Here is a 7632-nt window from a genome sequence, read left to right as displayed (position 1 = left end):
CAAATAGGAAAAGGAGTTCGTTAAGGCTGTATATTGTCACCCTGTTTATTTAACTTATATGCAGAGTACATCACAAGAAACGCTGGACTGGAAGAAACACAAGCTTGAATCAAGATTGCCGGGAGAAATATCAATAACCTCAGATATGCAGATGACACCACCCTTATGGCAGACAGTGAAGAGGAACTCAAAACCCTCTTGATGAAAGTGAAAGAGGAGAGTGAAAAAGTTGGCTTAAAGCTCAACATTCAGAAAACGAAGATCATGGCATCCGGTCCCACCACTTCATGGTAAATAGATGGGGAAACAGTGGAAACAGTGTCAGACTTTATTTTTCTGGGCTCCAAAATCACTGTAGATGGTGACTACAGCCATGAAATTAAAAGATGCTTACTCCTTGGAAGGAAAGTTACGACCAACCTAGATAGCATATTCAAAAGCAGAGACATTACTTTGCCAACAAAGGTCCGTCTAGTCAAGGCTATGGTTTTTCCAGTGGTCATGTATGGATGTGACTGTTGGACTGTGAAGAAGGCTGAGCACTGAAGAATTGATGCTTTTGAACTGTGGTGTTGGAAAAGACTCTTGAGAGTCCCTTGGACTGCAAGGAGATCCAACTAGTCCGTTCTGAAGGAGATCAGCCCTGGGATTTCTTTGGAGGGAATGATGCTGAAGCTGAAACTCCAGTACTTTGGCCACCTCATGCGAAGAGTTGACTCATTGGAAAAGACTCTGATGCTGGGAGGGATTGGGGGCAGGAGGAAAAGGGGACAACAGAGGATGAGATGGCTGGATGGCATCACTGACTCGATGGACGTGGGTCTGGGTGAACTCCAGGAGTTGGTGATGGACCTGGAGGCCTGGTGTGCTGCGATTCATGGGGTCGCAAAGAGTCGGACACGACTGAGTGACTGAACTGAACTGAACTGAAGGAGGTAAAAGACTTGTACTCAGAAAACTTATAAGACATTGATGAAAGATATTGAAAATGACACAAAACAGAAAGATACACCATGTTCTTGGATTGAAAGAATCAATATTGTTCAAATGAGTATTGTATCCAAGGAAATCTATAGAGTCAATGCAATCACTATGAAATTACCAATGGCTTTTTTTCACAAAACCTGAACAAATAATTTGGATGTAATTTGTATGGAAACACAAAATACCCTAGCCAGAACAATCTTGAGAAAGATGAAAAAACTGGGGGTATCATATTCTCTGCCTGCAGACAATGCTACAAAGCTAAGTAATCAAAACAGTATGGTACTGGCATAAAAACAAACACACAGATCAATGGAACAGGACAGGGAGCCCAAAAATAAACTCACACTTATGGTTAATCAATCTATGACAAAGGAGGCAATAATATACAAAGGAGAAAAGACAGTCTCTTCAATAGTGGTGCTGAGAAAATTAGAGAGCTAAATGTAAAAGAATGAAAATAGAACATTCTCTAACACCATATATAAAAATAAACTTAAAATGGATTAAAGACCTAAATGTAGGAATGAATGCTCCTAGAGGGAAAACAGAGGCAGAATACTCTTTGACATAAACCACAGCAATATTTTTTTTCATCCATTTCCTAAAGTAAAGGGGGGGAAAAGCAAAAATAAATAAATAGGACCTAATTAAACTTAAAAGCTTTTGACAACAAAGTCATTGAAAAATAAGACAACATACTAAACAGGAGAAAATATTTGCACCAATATGACCAATAAAGGATTACTATCTAACATATATAAATAGTTCGTACACTTCAACATCAAAAAGCAAACAACCCAATTTAAAAATAGGCAGAAAAATTAGACAGACACTTTTCCAAAGAGGAAATGCAGAGGACCAACAGGCAATAAGAAGATGCTCAACATCACTAATAATCAGGGAAATGCAAATCAAAAGCACAGTGAGATATCACCTTTTATCTGTCAGGATGGTATCACCAAAATGAACACAAATAACAAATTTTGGCACAGATGTGGAGTAAAAGGAACACTTGTACACTCTTGGTGGGAATGTAAATTGGTGTAGCCACTGTGGAAAACAGTATGAAGTTTTCTCAAAACATTAAAAACAGAACTACCATTTGATCTAGAAATTCCACTCCTGTGCATATATATTAAAAAGAAAATACTAAATTGAGAAGATACATGTACCCCAATGTTCCTAGGAGCATTATTCATAATTGCCAGTATGAAAGCAATCCAAGTGTCCATCAGTAGATGAATAGATAAAGAACATGTGTGTGTGTGTGTGTGTGTGTGTGTGTGTGTATGTATGTATGTATATATATAGTCCATATAGCATATATAGTCTTCCCAGTTGGCACTAATGGTAAATAACCCTCCTGCCAATGCGGGAGACATAAGAGACACAAATTCCAACCCTGGGTCAGGAAGATCCCCTGGAGGAGGTCAAGGCAACCCACCCCAGTATTCTTGCCTGGAGAATCTCATGGACAGAGGAGCCTGGCAGGCAACAGTCCATAGGGTTGCAAAGAGACAGACACAACTAAAGGGACTTAGATAGCAATGGAATACTGTGGTGTGTGTGTGTGTGTGTGTGTGTGTGTGTGTATAAAACAGAATAGTAGTAAGCCCTAAAAAAAAAAAAAAGGAATTTTGCCATTTGGAATAACATAGATGGACTTGGAGGATATTATGCTAAATAAAATAAGTCAGACAGAGAAAGGCAAATACTGTATGATACCACTTATATGTGGAATCTGAAAAATACAAAGGAGGCAACATAGGCATTGGGGCATGGGAGGTACAAACTATTTCATATAAGATAGACTACAGAGGAATAAGATGGTGGAGGAGTAGGTGGACATGAAATACATTTCTCTCCATGGATATATCAGGAATACACCTTCAGACACAGAAATGCATACAGAACACCAACTGAGATCAGACAGGAGTACCTGACCAGCAGAAAAGAATATACAGACCCACGCAAAACTTGGTAGGATGAAGGAACTAGGGGGGAAAATGGGAGTGTTAGCAGCCCTGAACCTGCCCTCAGTGGGTGGGGGAACTGAAGCAGGGGTCCAATCCCCACATCAGGGCAATTGTCTACGTCAGAGGAGAAACATTTAAGGCTGAGAGGGAAACAGGTGATCTGTGGCAGCCTAAATGGAATGAGAATCAGACAGTCCTTGCCACAGCCATACATACCCTAGATGGCACAGTGGCTAGGAGCTGAAGTTGAGGGACTGCGGAGCAATCCCAGGGCGAGGGCTGCTGTTGACTGTGGAGAGACAGATCAAGGGGATGTAAGGGAGGAGACTGTGGTGGGAAATGCCTGTGGGGGTAAGCCGGGCAGCCATGGAAGCAAGGCGATACCGCCGAGTCACGTGTAGGGGGTGGAGCCATCACCATAGCCCTTCTCCCTTCACACGCCAGCATTGGCAGCTGAACAGTAGAGAGGCTGGCCCATCAAACACCTGCCGCACTGAACTAAAGAGTAGGACCCCACCCAGGGTGCCCCTTTAAGTGCCTGATATGCCGATCTACAGAGTAGGACCCCAGGTGGGGTGGGGGGGGGCCCTTCTGATGTGCCAAACAACAGAGAAGGACCCCAGGCAAGGAAGCCTTCTAAGTGCCCTAATGGGCAGAGCTATGGAGAAAGACTGGCCAAAGGGGCCTCCTGAGCGTCAGGCACAACAGGCCTGAAAAAAGACTCTGATAGGGCCACAACTCCTGTGGTGGTAGCAGTCTGTGTCTCTGCACACTTGGCACTGCCAGGGCCCTCGCAAGCCAAGCAGCTATGCTACCTTCACCCTCAATTCTCACTGGGGCAGAGCTGCCACAAGCAAAAAAATTCTTGCATCTATGCGCACAGGGTCGCTTCGGTAGTGTCCGACTCTTTGTCACCCTGTGGACTGTGGCCTGCCAGGCTTTTCTGTCAGGGACTGGGGTTCTTCAGGCAAGAATACTGGAGCACATTGGCCAATACTGGTTGCCATACCCTTCTAGAGTGCTATATTTCCTGCTGCTCTAGCCACCAACCCCCCCTGAGTACCTGGTGCTGCCAGAACCCTTGTGAACCAAGCAGCTGCACCATCTCCATACCTGGCCCTCACAGGGGCAAACCCAAGTCCTCCAGGGCAGCCTCAGGAGCAAACCCCAGTGGACGACCCATATCCAGAGGTGGAAATAAAACCACAATTGAAACCCAGGGGCGGTGTGACTAAGAAAGAAGATCCAAAATCCTCCCACCAGTTGTACAAAATGCAGATTAAATCCACACGATCAACTAGGCAGACTCTGTGTCTGTGGAATATATGAAGACACTGAGCGCTCCCACAAAAGAAAACACACTAGTTCTGATGCTGTGGTCATTGGAGGCAAGAACACAGAGGAGTAGGAGCAGATTAGAATCTGAACTGCCCTCACAGCTGGTCCAGCAGGCATCCTAGGGAGATGAGGTAGACTGTGACTCTCAGCGAGGGAAAGGACTTTAACAGCAGTGAGTCAAGAAAAACATTTATTATTCTTATGTTTTGACTTGTTCTGTAGATTCTTTTGGATTTCCCCCCCCCCCCTTTTTTTTCTCCTCTCTGCGATAGTTGGTTTTATTGGCACTATGATATCTAAGCTTTTGAGATTTTTTTTTTCCTCAAAATTTTTATTGTTGTTATAAGCCTCTGCTGCTATATCGGGCTTTTGCAGTTGTGGGGAGTTTTTTCTCTCTCTGTCTCTCTTACTTTGATTTTTTAAACCTATTATTTTTTCTACATTTATTCCTTTTTTGCTTTTCCTACTGTTCTTTCCCCCTTTCAGTTAATCTTTAATATATATAAATCTTCTTTACCTACTTCCATTTAACTTTGCACATCTATTCTTTCTTTTCCTCTCAAAATATTTGTTAGTTTTGTTTTCATTGCTTTATTCCCCATTTGGCATCTTGCTTTAGTCTTGTTTTCCAGCTTATGCTTTAGTTAGTTTTGTTCCTGACTGGTAAATATAATTTTTAATTTCTTTTGTTCTTCAGGTCAATCTATTGTACTTTATTTTTGTTGGACTGTTTTGACTTTGCTCATGGGTGTATATGTATATGTGTATATTCCATTATTTTAATTATTATTTGCCTGATTTTGTAACTGCCATTTGTCTGGGGTTCATGTTTGGTTTCTCATTTTGGGGTATTTGTTTTAATCTCACTTAATGCCATAAAAAACTACTTGTGGTATCTTATTTCCTGATCAGAGATCAAGCCCTGAGCCTTTGGAGTGGGAACACTGACTCCAAGACCCTAGACTACCAGAGAACTAACCCTGCTGCTGCTGCTGCTGCTACTGCTGCTGCTGCATCACTTCAGTTGTGTTCAATTCTATGTGACCCCATAGACAGCAGCCCACGAGGCTTCCCCCGTCCCTGGGATTCTCCAGGCAAGAACACTGGAGTGGGTTGCCATTTCCTTCGCCAATGCATGAAAGTGAAAAGTGAAAGTGAAGTTGCTCAGTTGTGTCTGACTCTTAGTGACCCCATGGACTGCAGCCCACCAGGCTCCTCTGTCCATGGGGTTTCCCAAGCAAAAGAGTACTGGAGTGGGGTGCCATTGCCTTCTCTGGAACTAACCCTATGGGGTATCAAATAGTGAGAACTCACACAAAGGAAACCACTGTAATACAAGACCCAGCATCACCCAACCACCAATAGCACCCTGAGCAGGACACCTTATCTAAATAACAAACAAAACAAAAATACAAACCCAATCATCAGCAGACAGGATTACCACCTCATTCAGCCTTGCCCATCAGAGGAAAAACAAACAAACAAACAAAAATTCAGCACAAATCTCACATTATAAGAAGCTTACACAAACCACTGGACCAAACATAGAGGGCAGAGACCAAAAGGAAGAAAGAATTCAACCTTGATGATGCCTGGGAAAAGGAGACCTCAAACATAATAAGTTAAAAAAAAATAATAATGAAAAGGCAGAGAAATACTGCACAAATGAAGGAACAAACTGGAAACACAGAAGTCCAAACAAATGAAGAGGAAATAGGCAAACTACCTGAAAAGGAATTCAGAATAATGATAGTAAAGATGATCAAAAACCTTGAAGGCAAATAGAGAAAATGCAAGAATCAATTAACAGAGACCTAGAAGAATTAAAGAATAAACATGCAGAGACAAACAACAGAATTACTGAAATTAAAAATACTCTAGAAGGAGTCAATAGCAGAATATCTGAAGCAGAAGAACAAATCAGTGAGCTGGAAGATAAAATGGTGGAAATAACTTCTGAAGAACAGAATAAATTGAAAAGAATGAAAAGAACTGAGGACACACTCAGAGACCTCTGGGATGATATCAAATGCACCAACATTCGATTAAAAGGGGTCCCAGAAGAAGAAGAGAAAATGAAAGGTTATGAGAAGTTTTTTGAAGAGATTATAGTTGAAAATTTTCCCAACATGGAAAAGGAAATAGTCCATCAAGTCCAAGAGGCATAGAGTCAGATATAGGATAAACCCAAGGAGAAACACACAAAGATACACACTAATTAAACTGAAAAAGACTAAACACAAAGAAATAATATTAAAAGCAACAAGGGAGAAGTAACCAGTAACATACACGGGAAACCCCATACACTTAGCAGCTGATCTTTCAGCAGAAACTCTGCAGGCCAGAATGGAATGGGAAGATATATTTAAAGCACTGAAAGGGAAAAATCTACAACCAAGATTACTGTACCTGGCAAGGATCACATTCAAAACTGATGGAGAAATCAAAAGCTTTTCAGACAAGCAAAATTTAAGAGAATTCAGTACTACCAAACCATCTTTAAAATAAGAGTTGAATGGACTTATAAAGTCAAGAAATACAAGAGAAGAAAAAAGATTTACAAAATCAACCCCAAAGTTTTAAGAAAATGGCAATAGGAACATATATATATATATATATATATATATATATATATCAATAATTACTTTAAATGTAAATGGATTAAATGCTCCAACCAAAAGACACAGACTGGCTGAATGGATACAAAAACAAGACCCATATATATGCTGTCTACAAGAAACCCACTTCAGACCTCAAGACACATATAGACTGAAAGTGAGAGAATGGAAAAATATATTCCATGCAAATGGGAAGTAAAAGAAAGCTGGAGTAGCAATCCTCATATCAGAAAAAACAGACCTTAAAATAAAAAATATTACATGAGATAAAGAAGGATACTACATAATGTTCAAGGGATCAATCCAAGAGGAAGACATAACAATTGTAAATATCTATGCAGTCAACATAGGAGTGCCTCAGTACAGAAGACAAACACTAACACACATAAAAGGAGAAACTGACAGTAACACAATAAGAGTAGGAGTCTTTAATACCCCACTCACACCAATGGACAGATCATCAAAACAGAAAATTAATAAGGAAACACAAGTCTTAAATGACACATTAGATGAGATGGATCTCATTAATAGCATCAGAACATTTCATCCAAAGGCAGAAGAATACACCTTCTTCTCAAGTGCACATGTAACATTCTCCAGGATAGACAAAATCTTGGGTCACATATCAAACCTCAATAAATTAAGAAAATTGAAATCATATCAAGCATCTTCTCTGACCACAATGCTGAGACTAGATATCAATTACAAGGAAA

Source organism: Bubalus kerabau, chromosome 4, assembly GCF_029407905.1.
Source record: "Bubalus kerabau isolate K-KA32 ecotype Philippines breed swamp buffalo chromosome 4, PCC_UOA_SB_1v2, whole genome shotgun sequence".
Taxonomy (NCBI): domain Eukaryota; kingdom Metazoa; phylum Chordata; class Mammalia; order Artiodactyla; family Bovidae; genus Bubalus; species Bubalus kerabau.
Note: the sequence above shows the minus strand (reverse complement) of the source record.